This window comes from Tupaia chinensis, unplaced genomic scaffold (assembly GCF_000334495.1).
Source record: "Tupaia chinensis unplaced genomic scaffold, TupChi_1.0 Scaffold144952_1, whole genome shotgun sequence".
Taxonomy (NCBI): Eukaryota; Metazoa; Chordata; class Mammalia; order Scandentia; family Tupaiidae; genus Tupaia; species Tupaia belangeri.
The window spans coordinates 5,310,220-5,328,292 of NW_006204812.1; the positions used below are offsets into that span (position 1 = coordinate 5,310,220).

The 18,073-nt window shown below is 40.4% G+C and overlaps 1 long non-coding RNA gene across 2 annotated transcripts in view; it reads left to right on the forward strand.

Moving 5' to 3' along the window:
- Positions 1–4,465: 4,465 nt before the first annotated feature.
- LOC102501404 (uncharacterized) overlaps positions 4,466–18,073 on the forward strand; it is a 50,201-nt gene continuing 36,593 nt past the window's right edge. Inside the window, exons 1-2 of one of the 2 annotated variants that reach the window (XR_337259.1) lie at positions 4,507–4,536; positions 6,256–6,306. This is a non-coding gene — a long non-coding RNA (uncharacterized LOC102501404). Of the gene's footprint in view, positions 4,537–6,255; positions 6,307–18,073 lie in introns of both variants that reach the window. The other variant, XR_003547711.1, reaches the window with a different exon arrangement.

The following is an 18,073-nucleotide window of genomic DNA, read 5'->3' on the forward strand; positions in this document are numbered from 1 at the left end:
TCAGGGCATGTGTGTTCACTGATAAAAGACAGAGAAAGAGAGTAAGAAAGCACTCTCCATGGGGCATGGTCACACTGCAGTACCTTCTCCATTTCTTTTCCTTTTGGGATTTTAGGCATGCATGCACATATACTGGGTATATTTTTCAAGCTACTGGATCCAGGACTCAAACTATGCAGTCAGCTATGTTGGATCCAGCTGCCTTAACCACCATCACACCATCTGGCTCTTTCTTGCTACTCTTGAGATATGTTCTTTGTCTTTTCTTTCATTTTCAAAAGTTTGATTATGATGGTTTGTCCTATGACCATTTTTTAGTTTATCCTTTGTGGGGGTATCCTCAGGTTCTTCAATCTGTTGGTTTATGTCTTTTCTCATATTTGAACATTTTTCATTCATCATTTCTTCAAATGCTTTTTCATTTTTCAACAAACCCAGCACCTTTCCCATGTGGGTGTAGTTGTGTTACTATCGTGCTGTTGCCTGACCTTAATTATTGTATGTTTAGAGTTCTAAAATTTCCATGTGGTTTCTTTTATTTAAAAAAATTTTATTTATTTTTTACTATCATTGTTATTCTCTAATTTGACCAGAGAGAGATGAATAACAGAGGGAGTGGGAAATTGAGAAAGCAAGACAGCAGGTCTGGGACTTGAACCATGTTTGGTCATGTGGGAGTCCAGTACCTTAGTCACCATGCCACCTGCTAGACCTCCATTTTTTTAATATAGTCTATGTCTTTGCTGAAGCTTTCTGTTTTTCATTTGTTTTAAGTAATTGTAATTGCTTGTTGAAGCATTTTTATGATGTCTACTTTAAAATTCTTTTCTTTTTTTTAAAAAACAACTTTTTTTAAAGATAGGGTCTTATTGGGCCGGCAGGTAGCATGGTGGTTAAAGGCACTAGACTTCCACATGGCCAATCGTGGTTTGAGTCTCTGATCTGGCAGCTTCTTTCCTCATTTTCCCTTTTTCCTCTCTCTCACTCTATTGCTCTGTCCCTCTCTGGTCAAATTAAAATAAACAAATAAAGATAGATAAAATAATTCTTTTTTTAAAAAAAGATATGGTCTTACTATTGTGATCCTTTTGTTAGCCTCTCAGCTCTGGCTATTGGCATGCCTAGATCTTTTCTAGACAGGGTCTTGCTATGTTGCCCAGGACAGCCTTGAACTCTTGATCTATCTCATTCTCCTACTGAGTCTCTGGGATCTGAGGCACATGCCACTGTATTCAGCCTTTTGGCTGAACCAGAATTGAAACCTGGGCCTCTCATGTGACCCCAGCTTATGAAACACAGGCAGCTTACAGAGTGTACCACTGTGGCTGGGCCTGCTTTATAATTCTGGTCAATAATTCCAGTGTCTGTGGTTCATGTTGAGGTTGGTTGATTATCTTTTTACCTTCAAAATAAGATTTTCCTAGTTTTTGGTGTGACATGATTTTCTATTGTATTCTTTATTTCTGGTACAAAAAATATTTCAAAACATTTATGGAAAAATGAACTTAAAGTATCAATTTATTTTGGTGCAAAAATATTTGAAATCCCTGCATAGCTTTTTAAAAATATAATATGTATTTTCCATGAGCCTTTCAAAGATGACTTTTTATTATGCAACTCTGGATATTCCTTAAATCTGTCCCAGCAGTTCTTCAACAGTGGTAGGGGAGAAGGAGGTGCCATCTTGCTTCTGGGGTGAAGAAGGTAAAGGTTGTGGCTCCCCTTCAGGCCTCTGGTGACACCCCAGTCTGAGAGGGAGGGTACCATTTGACTGCTCTCCACATGACTTCTTCTGGGGTAGGTGGAAGGTTTTGTTATCCCTGGGTAATGGTAAATGCATGTATCACTCACTAAGCGATATATAAATGTTCCTACAAAATTTTCCACAAATTTTCCCTTCCTGGAGATACTCCTATTATTGATCAAATCCTGGGTCACCACTCCAATAGACTGGTGTTTTCTATTTCATAATGCTCAATCATCACTTTGTCTTTTGACATAAATTGCTCTGGTGAAGTCTTTTACTATAAAATTATAAAATGCTTATCTACTCTTAAATGTTACTATTTAGAGTCACTGAAGATTTAAAAAAGTTGACATTTTTAGATGAGCTTTAATTCCTTAAGTTTTTTTTTCCTGGAATTTTGATTCAATGAAATTGAGCCTTTCATTATTTTGTTTACTAAAAGAAAAAAAAATTAATGAATTATTGGCTGGGGCATGGTTTTCTTTTATACCGAACTCTGTTGTCTGGTTTTCAGATCATAATTTTTAATAGAAATTTGTCCCTAGAATGTTAAGGCTCATTAAATTTTTGGAAATGGGATTTCAGGAGTCTATCCAAATTTTCTTAAAATATTAGGTTACTTTCCTTTGGTGTCAAAATATTTCCTAAGGGGATAGATTTTTTTTCTTTTTTAAAATTGTGTCTTACAGGTTTTTTAGAGTTGCTTAGGTCAGAAAGAGAAATAATTATCTATAAAACTTAATTTTATTTAATATTATAGATTAAGATCTGTGGCTTTGGCCTGTGCAGGCTACGTGTGGACATCATGCAGACTAAAAGATGCAGTTTCTTCTTTCCATTACAATGTAGTGTTTATTTCAGTAAGCATGGTCAGATTTATGTAGAAACCTAGATCAAAAGAACTGTAAAGGGGGCTAGCATGTGGTAGTGGTTAAGAAACTGGATTCCCATGTGGTGACTGAGGTTTGAGCCCTGGACCCAGTGGCCTGAAAATCACACTGGGCACATGTGCATGTGCATGCATGCTCAAAATCCGGAGAGGAAAATGGAGGAGAAGGGATTGCTGTGTAACCATCTCTCTCTCTCTCTCCAGGTGAACGCACATACCCCAACCAACCAACCAAACAAAAAGAATTGGGAAGGAGGAGAATTTGGTTCAGTCCAAGCTGTATTATTGAATTTAGTCAAATCCTGCAGCCTCTCAGGGCCTCAATTCTTACCTATCAGTGCAAATAAAACTACTTATCTTTTCTAAATTCTATATAGTTTGTCAAAGAAAATTTAAATTTGTGTCACAAATGTAGATAACATTGCTAAAAACTATCCACCTCTCTTTATGCAATCTTAAAAATATCTGCAAAAGCTACTGTATTTTCAGCTGTTTTGGAACTCAAAAATGTCTTAGAACAAAAAGAATTTTAAAAACTCCTTGGGATAGATCTAAAAATGATTTTAGGCTTCATTTCTGGGGTTGTTCATGTCCAATTTTGCTATTAGAAGAGGTCAAATTGATTTTTTCTCTCCTAGCTACTCCGGCTCTATTGTTGTCTGGGGCTAGTTACACAGGTTCAGGCAGAAAGAAGCCCTGCATGTGACTTAGGGGACTGTGTGGGACACACATACAGATGAAAGTAGTCATTATTAGTAAATGGACCTCATGTTTAGGAAACATGCTGAAGCACGTGGATATTCTGACTTGTCCTAGAGGTACAGTAACATCCATCTAACTGCTTTCAAAGTAAGAACAATTATAAAAAAAAGTTTGCAACATTGAAAATAAAGATTTGAATTGTAAATATTTGTCCCTAGAAAAACACACGAAGTCAAGTTCATTTCCAGTTTCAGAGGAAGAGGGCTCAGTGGGAGGTAAGCCACTTCCATCTAACATGGGCCAACAGCTCTCGGATAGCAAACTATAAGCTCCTTGAGGACCCGAGCCCGTTCTGCCATCTCGGCCTTTCAGGTGTCTTTCACTGCACCTGCCCAGAGCAGGTGTCCTTATCTAAGCTGGGACCTGCAGGAGAACAGCCCAGTTCCCAAAGTGAACAACCTTGATGGGAAATGAAAGGAAGGAGACTGGGTAACTGTGTTGCTGGGGAAAACCTACTTCTCTTTTGGGCTGAGAATAAGAGTGTGTGACTGAGATGGGGTGGAGGGAACTGTCTACTGTTGCCCGTAGAGTCCTTGCCTCCTGCAGCCAGAGTCACCGAGCCTAACTGGAAGACACCTTTTTTCCAGAATTGGAACAGCCTTGCTCTGGGATGGATATTATATTGCTTTTTCAAATAATTGTAATCTGCTAGTTCCAAGGCTGTAGCTTTTATTTTCATTTTACCTTATATTGAAAATAAAACTTTAAAAATGAAAGTTCTGAAAATTCAGAAGGCACGGGCGCGTGTGCGTGTGTGCCCAAGATCCCAAGAGGAGAGTGGAGGAGAAAGGATTGAGGCATGGCCACCCCCCTGGGGGGTGATTTCTCGCTTTCTGTCTCTTTGTCTTTCTCTGTCTTTCTGGTGAGCGCATACGCCCTATAGAAAAAAAAAAATCCTCTCCAAAAAACCTTCAGAAGGCAAACAATGCAGTCCTGCTCACTGAATGAGGCTGAGCTTGTAAACATAACCTTTATGATGTCAGCCATTCACTGAGAAGACAGTCGGAAGGAAAGGAGAGGGCAGGGGTGCCCTTTGACTCATCCCTAGAGGCTGACACCTTTTTCTAGTTTCTCTGGCAGGTGGAGCTCCAGAGAGGAAGAGACTGCTGTTAAAGAACACTCCAGGACCCTCAGCTCTGTGAGTCTTGCTTTCAACCTGCCTTCTTTTCCTTCATGGGACTAGGGGAATGGCATGGTTGTCACCAAACACCTGACCCCTAAGAGTGGAAAACCTTTCCCTCTGTACTCTGTGCCAGGGGATTGGTGTGGAGAACACGCTCCTGTCTGGTGCCCTCTCTGGTATGCAGCCTATCTACAAAGCTAGTCAGAATGCAGTGGAGGGAGGGCCACCCTGTCCTCCCCAGAGTCCTTTCAGTAATCCCCTCATCACGGCCACCTCCAAGGGCTGCTCTCCTTGACAGAGGGAATGTGATGAGCAGCCTGTCAAACAGATTGCAAGTGCATTAGCAGGATTAGCAGTGTGGGCTAATGTTGCAGCATTTCCGAAGTCATTCACAGCAGCTGAGACTGGGCTGCTTGGCTGCCTAAATAGGCCGGTGCAGGCTTTAGAATTGATGTCACATCTGGGACTGGCCCTCCAGCGGCCAGAGGCACAGCAGTTCCATTGTGTTTGACTTGTGTTTATGTATTTTTTTTAGTCCACAGCAGAGTTTAACTTATAATGTTAGTATGAAGAAGCTGTCAAACTAATTGTTCTTTTCCATTTTATTGGTAAACTAGCTGAAATACTTTAGCATCCCCTCAAAACCAGATGCTTTGTTCTGGGAAGTTGTTTAAGCTTTGCTGATTTTATTTGTGCTTATTAAGGTAACATAGCCTTATTTTGGAAAAATTGGATCAGAAAATTAAAGGAGAAATTTTACTCAGTCGTTTCAGCAGGTATTATCTATGATGCCATACTGATGTACATTTCATGTAGTCATATATCTATATATATTGGTTTTATATGTATACATGTGTGTATGTGTGTATATATATATATATATATATATATATATATATATGAAACAAAAAATTATAAATTGTGATTACATAACACATTTAGGTTTATTTCATGTTTTTTTTTTTTTTAATTTGCCAGATGGTGCATGTGCTCACCACAAAGAAACAGAGAGAGAGAGGGAAGCCAAGAAAGCACCTCTCATGGGGCATAGTCACACCATAATCTTTTCTCCACCATGCTGCAATCCCTTCTTCTCTTGAGATTTTGGGCACAGATGCACACACACCCAGCGTGAATTTCAAGCCACCGGGTCCAGGACTTGAACCATCATTGATTGTGTGGGAGTTGAGTGACGTAACCATGATGCCATCTGCTAGCCCCTAACCTCAAACGGTTTCTCGGTCTTTCTGTGACTTTGATTACTTTGACACTTTTGAAGATGATAGGCCAGTTACACAGTAAAATGTCCTCCATTATCAGATGTCGGTTATGCATTCTTGGCAGGGACATCACAGATGTGATGCTGTGCCCCCTTTGGTTGTGGTGAGGTGAGCATCATGATGCAGTAACTGCAAGTGGTTTAGCACGCAGTGTGCACAGCACTTCACTAGGCAGTTCACATAGAAAGCTCCACGTGTGGTTTTTGTGGGTGATTTTTAGACAGGCTCGTGCTGTGTTGCAATCTCCCCCCTCAGCCTCCCAAACAGCTGGGACTACTGGCATGTGCCACTGTGTCCATCTTTTAGCATGACCTGGGAATCAAATCCAGTCCTCCCCTTTGCCCTAAGTCTGCCAGACAGCCGCATCTGCACACACTACTATGACTAAGCCAGTTTAGCTTTTTATAAGCCACTGAAACACACTACAAAGTGCATGTAACTATTCTCATTTTAGATGAGGACACTGAAGCTAAGAGAAGTTGAGTGACTGGCGTGATGTCATGTGGTAAGCTGTAGGGCTGGGACAGGACTCAGGTCTCTGTCCCTCCCAGCCTGTTACATTGTCCCTTCACCAGGCTGCCAAGGTGCCCTCTCCCCTGGTTCTCCTCAGAGAATATCAACATGGGCGTTGCACAGGATCAAGAGAGGTCTCACTCTCAGAAATGATCCCTAGACTCAACGTTTATGAGGTGCATGGGCTTGGGCCACTGAGTTAATTTTCTTTAACTTCATTCATTCATTCATTTATTCACTTGACAATCACTTCCTGACCACTTATAACCTAGGCAGTGCTCTGGGGTCCTACAGTTACAGCAGTAACTGTGATAAAATCCTGTGGATTTAGTATTCTAGAATTGCTCCAGTTTCACTCTTTGTAAAATGAGGATAGTAAAATTATAACTGTATTGTAGTTGTGGGGAGTAAACAAAGTCATTCACACAGTGAACTTAGCCCAGTGCAGGCAATTGTTTTCAGTACATTTCAGCTGTGGTCTAGAGATGATGTGCAGTGAGCTCTTGGTCTGACTTTCAACTCCTCTAGGAGAGCAATGCCCTGAGGTGGGGAGGGAGACTGAGGCCTGTATCCTTGAAGGGGTTAAAGTGCACAGCTAGAAAATAGTGGTTTTGTGAGGACATGGAAGAGCCTCCCAAAGGGCAGGGCCTGGAGGGCATACATCAACACCGTCTGCTTGTCCAGCTCTCTGCTCTGATAGTCCAGAGCTGTGACCATGTGGCCAAGGCTGGAGGATTCCACATGGAAAAGCAAAGAATCAGTGAGGACCAAAAGCAACGAAACACAAGTTCCAGTGTGCGGAGGGCTTTGCTGTTTCAGAATTTGGGCTCGTCTAAATGGCTCATTGTATTAGATGCCTGTCTTACATTCCCACATCTTAATAGGTGGTATTAACTCCAATAGAAAACATGCAATAAGCCAAAAGCCAACATAGTCTAAGAAATGTAATATTTTATATGCATCACATTTTAGAAAGCTGTTTTGTGTTGAGGTCTGGGGTAAGCACCACCGGACATTAACTTTGCCTCAGGGATACAGTTCTGAGAGTTGGAGTTTAAACCATAATTTGGCTAATCTGCCCAGCTTCACCATCTGTAACTCCTTTAAGTGGCATTTAGTATTATGACAGGAAATCTTTACTGTTTTTCTATCATAAAGAAACATTATTAGACTGTACTGTAATATGGCTCAAGTTGGGTTATGTCTCTGAGGAACTGCAGAAGAAATGGAAACAGATAGCTAGAGGGATGGGATGCGGTGAATCCATCTTTCAAGAACCCCACAGGGCTGTGAGCTGCAGGCCTTGGGCCCTTCAGCGTGGGCCTCAGATCTTTGTAGAATTCCCAGAGATGAAGAAAATGTATCTCTCCCTCTCAGGTTGGTGAGGAGCTGAAATGAGAGAATGTGTGCAATAAGCCTGGCTACAGTGGTTACAATAAAAATAGTTGCAGGACCAGCAGTTTGCACAATGGCTATGTCGCTGGACTCCCACGTAGTTGACCATGGTTCATGTCCCGGACCCAGTGGCTTAAAACTCACGCCGGGCGCGTGTGCGTGCATGCCCAAGATCCCAAGAGGAGAATGGAGGAGAAGGGATTGCGGCGTGGCCATCCCCCCTGGGGGGTGATTTCTCGCTTTCTGTCTCTCTGTCTCTGTCTGTCTGACGAGCACATGCAAAAACCTCTCAAAAAAAAAATAGTTGCTTGTCATTTTTTGTTATCTCCTGCTTTATGCATTCAATTTTCCTTAGTATTTTTAAAGCAGTTTTAAATTAACCTGATTGCTTTCTCCTTTATACTTGGAGGGCATGGCAGAGTTAGTCGGCAGGAGTTTGTGGGATGAATTGTTTTGGTGCTTGGTGAGAAGGGTTTCATGGGCCAGTCTTTTGTGGGCTGCAGCAGGGGGTGGTCTTGGGGGTTCTGTGCTGTCTCCCAGCTCTAGAGCAGTGTCCACGGCCAGGTTAGACACTTCCCAGCTAAGACCCAGCAGAGATTATTCCCCTTTCAATATTTGGGCCATTTTATGTACATGTGCTGCCTTTAAATCTACTTTTTAGATACTTGGGCTCATTATATGAGCCTGGGATTTTACCAGAGTTTAGGAATTCTGGGAAGAATTAAATACAGCCCCAGCCTGAGAGCTCTTGCCCTAAGGAAAATTAGAATTGTCTGTTGATAACGTGTGTGGTATCTTTAACTGGACCGGTGTGCAGTGTATTCATGCTGACAAAATTCATTTTATAAGCTGTGGTGATGAACACTGATTGAATGTATAAAATAGAATTTTAAAATGAAGTAAATTAAAAAAACCAAAAAAACTGATAATTTTGAAAAAATTAAAAAAAATGAAGTTAGCAATTAGGTAGCAGAGAAAGTTTTAATGTGTGGTATCTTTTACTGGACCGGTGTGCAGTGTATTCATGCTGACAAAATTCATTTTATAAGCTGTGGTGATGAACACTGATTGAATGTATAAAATAGAATTTTAAAATGAAGTAAATTAAAAAAACCAAAAAAACTGATAATTTTGAAAAAATTAAAAAAAATGAAGTTAGCAATTAGGTAGCAGAGAAAGTTTTATGCACAAACACATATTCATGCATTGATATACAGATGTGCATGTACATACATGTGTTTAAACATATGTGTGTATGTATATATGTAAACGTGTGTATATATCACATATGCATGTGTGTGTGTATTCCTTGGGGGTGGTATCTGAAGGTAAGGGCAAATGATGTGAGAGATTTAAAATCATGGATGTGTGAGTGTGGTGACCACATATTGCATGTCAAAACTGGAATCAAGGTCTCACAAAATCACAGGTGCATAGAAAGTCAGAGTAACAGTGCTTAGGTTGGCACTGTCCCAGAATCAAGGTTACTTCTTTAAGAGGTAGTTGTCTAGCTGCAGACATGACCTTGGACCTATCTCTGGATAAAAGAGAGAATGCCGTTCTATGACTTGTTTCGTGGAAGCAAGAGGAGGCCCCAGAGAGAGGGATGACTGCTCGGAGCTGCTCGTGGGAGATGAGGCAACGGAGGGAGAGAGCTTAGGTTTGGTGAGTAGGAAAGGATCTGGGAGAGGGGGATTGCGGGGTCTGGAAGGAAGATGTACAAAGGCCTGGGTGCGATCTTGTCCAAGCAGGAAGATCAAACAGCCTTTGCTAGATGTAAGACGATGAGGCACACATCCTCGAGAGCCAGGTGCCTCTGTGGCCAAGGACTTTGCAGCTTTTCTGGCTGACTCTCCGATACATGGTTGAGAACAGACATGCGGGACTGATTAGAAAACCACGATGCTCAGGGAAAAATGCAGACATCAGAGACATGAAAAAGAAAACACTTGAGTGTTTGTAGATGGAATGTGCTGTCATTGTGGCTTACATTCTGGGGAGACCTTTGAACAACCTGTACAGATGCTTGGAGAGAACCTGTCTTCAGAGGCTCCTTCTCTCCTTCACACAACAATGGCTTTTCTTGGATGTACCTTGTGGATAGCATATGTCCCCTCTATGATAGGACCCTCCTCTCTGCTTGTTTCCAGAAGTGAGTTAGAGGTCCCCTAAGCTGAGGACTTCACCAGACTCTCAGGAGGAAACCCTATGTGTGTACATGGGTACAGATAGCAAACAGATCAAGGACTCTCTCTGGAGGCTTATTAGCTGTTGATGTTTAGCAAGTTACTTAATACCTTTGTACCTTGGATTCTTCACTCATAAATAAATAGTATATATCTTGTAGAGTTCTTGAGAGGATTAAATGGAGAAACAAATTAGTATAATGCTTGGCACATATAAAGTGTTCACTAAACCTCACCGGTTACTATTGTTGCTTTCTTGACACAAGCTAATGCAAAAATGGTATATTCTGGGTATAGTTAGAGCATACTAGAAGTATTTTTGCAAAATAATACATGAACATGATTTTCAAAGTCATATAGAGTTAATAGTATTATTACAGTGTCAGTTATCTGGTTTTGATCATGTTCTGTGGTTATGTAAGATGTTAACATTGGGGGAAATGAGGTTAATGGCACATGAATGCTGTACAGTATTTTTCAGACTTCGTGGTAGGCTTCAAATATTTCAAAATAAAAAAGTTTAAGAATTTAAAAGAAAATCTTTTGGGGGGTGGGCACAGAACACATATTGCTGTCCATAGTGCTGAACTACCATTGCACTGGAGTTGGCTGTCGCTCCTAACCCCAGGCCAGGGTTCTGGGTTGCTTAGTTTCTCCCAGGAATTCTGAGCCAGGAATGCAGAATACAGTGACCAAGATGGTAGAGAAGCAAACTAATAGTGGCTTCTGGATGAGTCCCCAAGAAATTTCTAGCAAGAGAAAGAAACTTTTCATCTCTTTTAGATATTTATATAACCAAGGAGTAAATCTAAGTTTTCATGGCTGAAATAGCTGATAAATACAATATGTGCATTACATGATGGAGGGATGAGCAGGTGTTAACATGAAGAGTGAATGTGGATAGTTACAGAACTCTGGAGGGGGATAGAGTATTTAAGTGAGATAGCATTATTATTAGGATTAATACAACATTTTAATAGATACTTTACATTTTTGGTTCAATAGAACAATTGTAATGGTCACTCTCTCATAGTACAAATAAAATCATTACTTTCCAATGTGTTTAACTTATTAACATAACATTGAAAGCTCAGGATCAGCGGGCAGTGTGGTGGTTAAGGCACTGGATCTCACATGGTCAACTTCATGGTTCAAATCCTAGACTCTGTGGCTTGAAAAACATACCAGGCGCATGTATGTATATGCCCAAAATCTCAAGAGGAGAGTGGAAGGGAAGCAATTGCAGCATGGCCACCCTCCTGGGGGCATGATTTCTCACCGTCTGTCTTCTCTGGAGAGTGCAAGCACTCTATGGCAGAAACCAAACCAAACGAACAAAGAAACAAACTCAACCACCACACTTCAGAATATAGTAAGGTGTTTTTTTGTTTTGTTTTGTTTTTGAAAGTCTGGAAACTTTGAAGGACAGTTGTTTTCTCCAATTCTTTTTCTTGAATTCTCTGGTGCTGATTCTGTGTAAACTCTTCTTTCTTTCTCCTTTCCCTTTCTTCTGACCTGTTTCCTAGTGTCTGCCCATTAGTCAGCCTCTCCATTCCTCCACCAATTAACTAGTAACCAAGCATGCAATGATTGAGTCTTTACTGAGGATTATACACTCTTGTGCTCTGTTATGTGTTTTGCTGAGGAAGGATCTTGTCTAATTTACTCTCTACAGTAACAGACTCTGTCCTTTGTCCCAGCCTCTCCCAAATCTACTGTTATTCATTCCCTTCTTTAATAATGTTCACTAGACACTTGCTATAAGCCTCATATTATTCCAGGTACTGGAGTTACCACAACGGATCCTGCTATATAATGCCTGAGTTACTGATACAAGCTCATTGGCTCCCCACTTCTTCCATTGTTCATTATTAACAAAGATGATGTCCTTTTGAGTCCAAATAATGTCAAATTATTCCTCTGCTCGTGATTCTCCCAATAGCTTCTCACCTCACTTAGTGAAGAAGTAATGGTAGAGATGATGAGAAGATGTTATATAGAACTCTATATGTATTGTAGGCAAAGCTCATAGCACTTGCTGATAGATTTGATGTAGGGTGTAAGAGAAGAAGAGAAGTCAATATTACATCCAAGGATTCTAAGCTTAGCAACTTATTTAGAGATTTTTTTTCCTATAGGGTATATGTGCTCACTGCAGAGAGACAGAAAAAGAGAAATCACTACCTGGGTGGATGGCCACACCACAAACCCTTCTCCTCCATTCTCCCCTTAGGATCTTGGGAGCGCATGCACATGCACCTGATGTGCGTTTTAAGCCACCGGGTCCAGAACTTGAACCACGGTCGACTATGTGGGAGTTTAGCAACATCCCCAGAATGCTATCTGCTGGCCCCAAGCAACTTACTAATTACTGACTTGGAGAAGAATGAGATGAGTGGATTTGGAGATAAAAAGTTCAACTTGGATTTTGGGTATGATAACTTTGAGATTACATATTAAGTATTTAAGTGGAGATACTGAGCAGATAGTTGGGTATGCAAATCGAGTTTAAGTTGGAGGTATTCATTCTGGAGTCATCAGCATATAAAATGCATTCGACACTAAGAGCTGTAAGAGTTGCCAATATAGAGAAAAGAAAAGCCCATAGGACTGTGTTTGGGGGTACTCATCATTTAGAAGTTGGAAAGATGAGGGAAGAACTCATAAAGGCGACTGAATAGAAAAAAGTGAAGAATTTGGAAGTGAATGAGTGAGAGGTATCAAGGGATATTCTGATGAGGAAAGAGAGATGAAGAGAGATGAAAATGAACTTCCAGAAATCTCAAGAGGGCTCAATTAAAGTCATTATGGTGGGGGACCAGCAGTTAGCGTAATGGCTATGTTGCTGGACTCCCATGTATTTGACTGCAGTTCAAGTCCTGGACCTGGTGGCTTAAACTCATGCTGGGCACGCGTGTGTGTGCATGCCCAAGATCCTGAGAAGAGAATGGAGGAGAAGGGATTGCGGTGTGGCCATGCCTGCTGGAGGCTGACTTCTCACTTTCTATTTCTCTATCTCTGTCTTTCTGGCGAGCACACTCACCATATAGCAAAAAAAAAATAAAAATAAAAAAAATAAAACCTCTCTAAAAAAAGTCATTTTGGTGGAATAGTGGAGTCAAAAGCCTGGTGAAATTGTATTTGAAAGAAATTATGAAGAGCAGAAATGAGAGCCATTAATGACAACTCTTGTAAGGTAGCTGAAAATATGTCAGAGAACGTCAGAAGCAAAGAACTAGATGGGAGTAAACTACGACTAATTTTGGAATTGCTGCTCACATGGTGTTTTCTATCTACTGTGTTGACCTAATGAGAGCTAGGCATCAGGTATTTCTCTGAGAACTAGCTCAGGATGTGATGTGTCAGCACCGGCAACCTCCCCCCAACCTCCAGCTTCTTTAGAAGTAGCTCAGGACTGGTCATGGCTTCTTAAAGCAACAATGACAACAACAACTAGTGATAGAAAGTCAGAGTTCTCGTTCTGTGCTAAGCATTATACTAACTATGTGTCTTGAATTTCTTCTTTAATGTTTACAACCCAATGAGGTCAATGTTATTTCCATTTTACTTAGTAGCTTATAGAGAGAACTTTATACCTTTGGAATATTTGGAAAGACTGATTTTTTGTCTTTTTCCATGTAAGCATTATTTCAAGATGTGGTCGAAGAGCAAAACTGACCTACTTTTTAAGAAGTGCTGTAGGAAATAAGAAGTAAAGGACTACTATGTAGATCGAGACCTCATCTTTCCTACTTATTTCTCACTCATCTCTCCTGGGCATGCAGGTACCGTTTTTTATGGAGCCTGTGAGGCCATTAACAAGCTATCAATGACATCAGCGTGGCTGTGAGAAGAGGCCTGCTGTCCTTGTTGTGGTCCACCTTCACTGTGACTCTCCTCTCTGACGGCTGTGTCTTTCCTAGCCTCTTAACCAGTGAAGGACTTGCTTCATTCTGAAGGAAGCCAAGTGCAAAGCGAGGTCACTCTTTGGTTCCTGCTAACTCTTAAGGCCTTAACTTTAAGAAACATTTCAGAAATGTTTCCTAAACCTTAACAAGAAACAAGAGGTATTTTGATAGGCTTATAAACTTTATTCAGTTTTAACAAATACTGAAGTTACTGGTTTATTATACCAATAGGAATTACATGTTGTGCTATAAAGTCAAAGGCCCAAATAGTTCAGACAGCACAACGCTAATTAAGGCGACAGTGTATGTTGGAGTATGGGGAAAGTAACTCTGCCCATTTGTGGTCTATTCTTTTTTTTTGGAGAGATTTTCACTGTAGGGCGCGTGCGCTCGCCAGACATACAGAGAGAGACATAGAGACAGAAAGCGAGAAATCACCCCCCAGAGGGGATGGTCACGCAGCAGTCCCTTCTCCTCCATTCTCCTCTCGGGATCTTGGGCATGCACGCACACGCACCCGGCGTGAGTTTTAAGCCACCGGGTCCGGGACACGAACCGCGGTCGACTACGTGGGAGTCCAGTGACATAGCCATTACGCTAACTGCTGGTTCCCTGGTCTATTCTTTTAACAGCAGTTTAGCTACTCAGGTTCCTTTTTTCATCAGAGTCCTTTATGAAAAATTTAGAGAACATTGGACTCATTACTGACAATTGTAGGTTTGTACAAGTAGCAGATGGATCCTTTGAAAGGGTCAGATAAGTAAATAGGAATTGATAATTACCTCCAGAAGTGAGGGGTCCCTGTGAAACCTGTCAGTGTGACAGTATTTGTGCAATAGCTTTAATCCTTGGATGGAATTAGGTACTCATTTTTCTCTCTTCCTTCCTGATTCCCCTTCTCTCTAGTTTATATACAGATACTTACATGCACATATATCTTCATATTATATTCTCACACTATAATTTGCCCTTTACTAGTATTTCACTGCATGTTTTGGCTTGTTTGTGTTTTCCTGCCTTTGTTATTTATTATTATTATTCTGGATGAATCCACTACTGCAGGCTTTGCATGCTTTTGAAAAACTCCTTCATTCATGTTTTTCCAAAGGACTGCTTTAGCTTTCAGCTTCCCTAGAAACCCAGTAGGAACAAATTTAGGATATAACCAACAGGTTTAAGGAGACTGTCTAGACTTAATTTTACTCTGAAAGGCCTTCAAAAACCAAAACATTTAAAAACACTAAAGAGATGTCAATATATAAGCTCTATGTGCTTCTGGTTTCCCATTACATACTCTTTAAGGGATTTTTCAGGATTTATTAGATGGACTTTTGTTATGAAAAATGATGAAATAAATATTCTTCTACCACCATTAATCTCTCCCCCTTTTCCCTTCCCTTTATCCTCTTCCTTATAATTATGATTATTTTTATTTTAGACACAATGACATTGACTTTTATATTCCTTTAATAGACTCCTGAATTTAAAGAGCCTAGGCCAAAAGCCTGTCTACAGGCTTTGTTCTTTCAGCACAATCAATATCAGAAGTCTCTTTTGGGGCCAGCCTATGGCCTGGCAATTAAGACAACTGGATCCCAGATGGCTAACCATGCCATTGGAGTCCCGGACTGGTGGTTTGGAAAACATGTTGAGCACGTGTGCATGCCCAAAATCCTGACAGGAAGAAGAGATAGAGGAGAAGGGACTGAGGTGTGACCATGCCCCATTGGCGAACTTTCTCACCTTTCCTCCTTCTCTCTCTCTCTCTCTCATGTATGTGCTTTCTGGCAACAAACAAACAAACACACACACAAAAAAAACAAACAAAAAACAACTCTGTTTGGCCCTTGATATCAATCAAATACATTTTCAAGTGCCTTTGTCAATTACCTGAAGCCCTTTCACATTGGATTGTGTGTGTGTGCGTGTGTGTGTGTGTGTGTGTGTGTGTGTGTGTGTCTGCTCACCCAAACTCCCATTGATGGGACATCAATTTAACATTGTAGAAGGAGTTCTAGGGTTAGAGTTTAGAACCTGAGCTTACATCTCTGCCACTTATTAGATGTCTTACTTTGGGTGAGACATTTAGTCTTCCAAACTTCTGTCTCCTAATATATAAAATGGGGTTAATAATAATATCTACCTTCAGTTGTACTCATTAAAGTTCATTGTAAACTGTAAAGATCTAGTTAATATTAAGATGTAAGTTATGATAATATTAGCAATAACTATTTTAATTAGGAAAAATCCTTTCATTGGGGGCTAAGTGTTTTCATGTGACACAGTCTATGTTAGGTGGTATGGTATAGCAAACCAAAACTCACTTAACTATCATCTAAATTTGGGCAGTTGAATTGTTTTAGACTAGATAGGCTTATAAGTAACACTGTAACTGACATGTGTATGAATGCTTTTTAGTTTCCATTTGTGACTATTTCTTTGGAGTTTGGCTCTACTCCTGTCTGGGCTCCTGTCTTGTCAGTACTGCTACCCTGCTCTTTGGAAATTTCTTTTCCCCCTTGAATATTCTCTGGACTCAAAAGAGTCTTTGAAAAGACCTGGGCATGGGTGGGGTTAGGAGAAGAAACACAAACTTTGTAGTTGTTTTTGGAAAAAACTAGGGAACAAGAAAAGCTGCTTCTTTGGGTCTCTGGGTGTATGTTCCTGCCCCCCAAGGATCTCCCTACCTTGGCCTTATAGGATTATAGTTGAAATCATGACTCAATCTCTGCCAGAGAGTGGGATTTTGCAGCACCCCTTAAATCCCCAATGTTGTCTCCAAAGTGAACAGTGGGGGCAGCCACCCTCCGGGCTGTTAGCATCTCTGTCTTGGAGTGAATGTCCTGTGAAATGTTAGAGAAGATGTGAAGCCCTCCTCCCTGGGTGGATATCACCTTCTTCCTTTGGATTTTATAAAGAACCTGATCCTTTTTGCCTGAATGGAGCCAAATAAACAGGAGTCTCAGAGGAGGTTGATGGCTCAGCCATAGAAGTCCCATAGCGACGTCTGGTTTTGATGTATTGCTGAAGGATACGATCATGCTTAGAGAACGAGATCACTTTTGCCAGTTTGAGGGAAAGGTCATGTTTTTAATTTAACTTAATTTCCTTCACCAAAGAGAAATTTCAATAGGATATTCGACTTTTGCACCTTTAATGAGACCAGATGCTCTGGGGCCTGCAGCAATGAAGAGAAAACAGATTTTCCAGTTTACACATTTTCTTTGTGCATTTTCTAAATGGGGCATGTGCAGTTGCTTTAAGGACACCATTCCTCATTTGGGGTTCTTTTCTCTTCCTTTCTCTCGCTACTTCTTCTGTTCCTTTCTTCCCTCTCCCCCTCTCCTCTTTTCCATTTGCTGCTGAATATTCTTCGTGTTATCTCTGACTGAGCATCTATCACAGGCTCAGTGAGGTGTTTCTGAAATATATACTTAATTTCCACTTTGTAGATGTAGTCACTGAGATTCAGCGAGGCTAATTAAGTTGTCTAGTGTGTGCCACGTAGTAGAATGATAGGCTGAATAGCACAGTAGTTACAAACTCAGGCTCCGAAACTACATCACGTGGGTTCAAGTCCTGATTGGGCCATTTATATGTGTAGGGGCCTGGAAAGTTACTTAACCTTCTGATTACGGGTGCAGGTTGCTTTTCTTAAAGTTACAGGTTTAATTTTATTTTAAATGATGACAATCATACACACTAAAGGACATATGTATAGTTTAGACAATGGTAAAACAAATGGTTGGGTATTTTATGCTATGAATGTTGGTTGTCCAAGTCTCCACATTTGTAAGTTAAAATCCTAACTCCCATGACTTCAAAAGCAACAACACATAGAAACAAAACCAAATAAAAATCATCCTCTAAAGCAATGAACCAACCAACCAGGAAACAAAAGACAAACCTAAAGCTACACAAAACAATCCAACGAGCTTGATCAAATCTATTATTACTCTTTGAGCTCAGGAGCAAATGTAGGTATAGCTACATTTATTATTTATTATTTCTGTGCACAACTACCAATATCTGCTCTTACTTTGGTCTCTCTTTTTTATGTTTTTTAAAATTAATTGATTTACATTTATTCACTGAGCATTGTCACAGCATACAAAATGTGATTTCCCATCCAGAATATGCTGCATAGTAGCTTAATTGTACATGTTATTATCAATAATTTTCTGTTTCTGGTTTCATTCATATGTGTGTGTATGTGTGTGTGTGTGTATGTATATATGTATATATATATATATATATATATATATATATA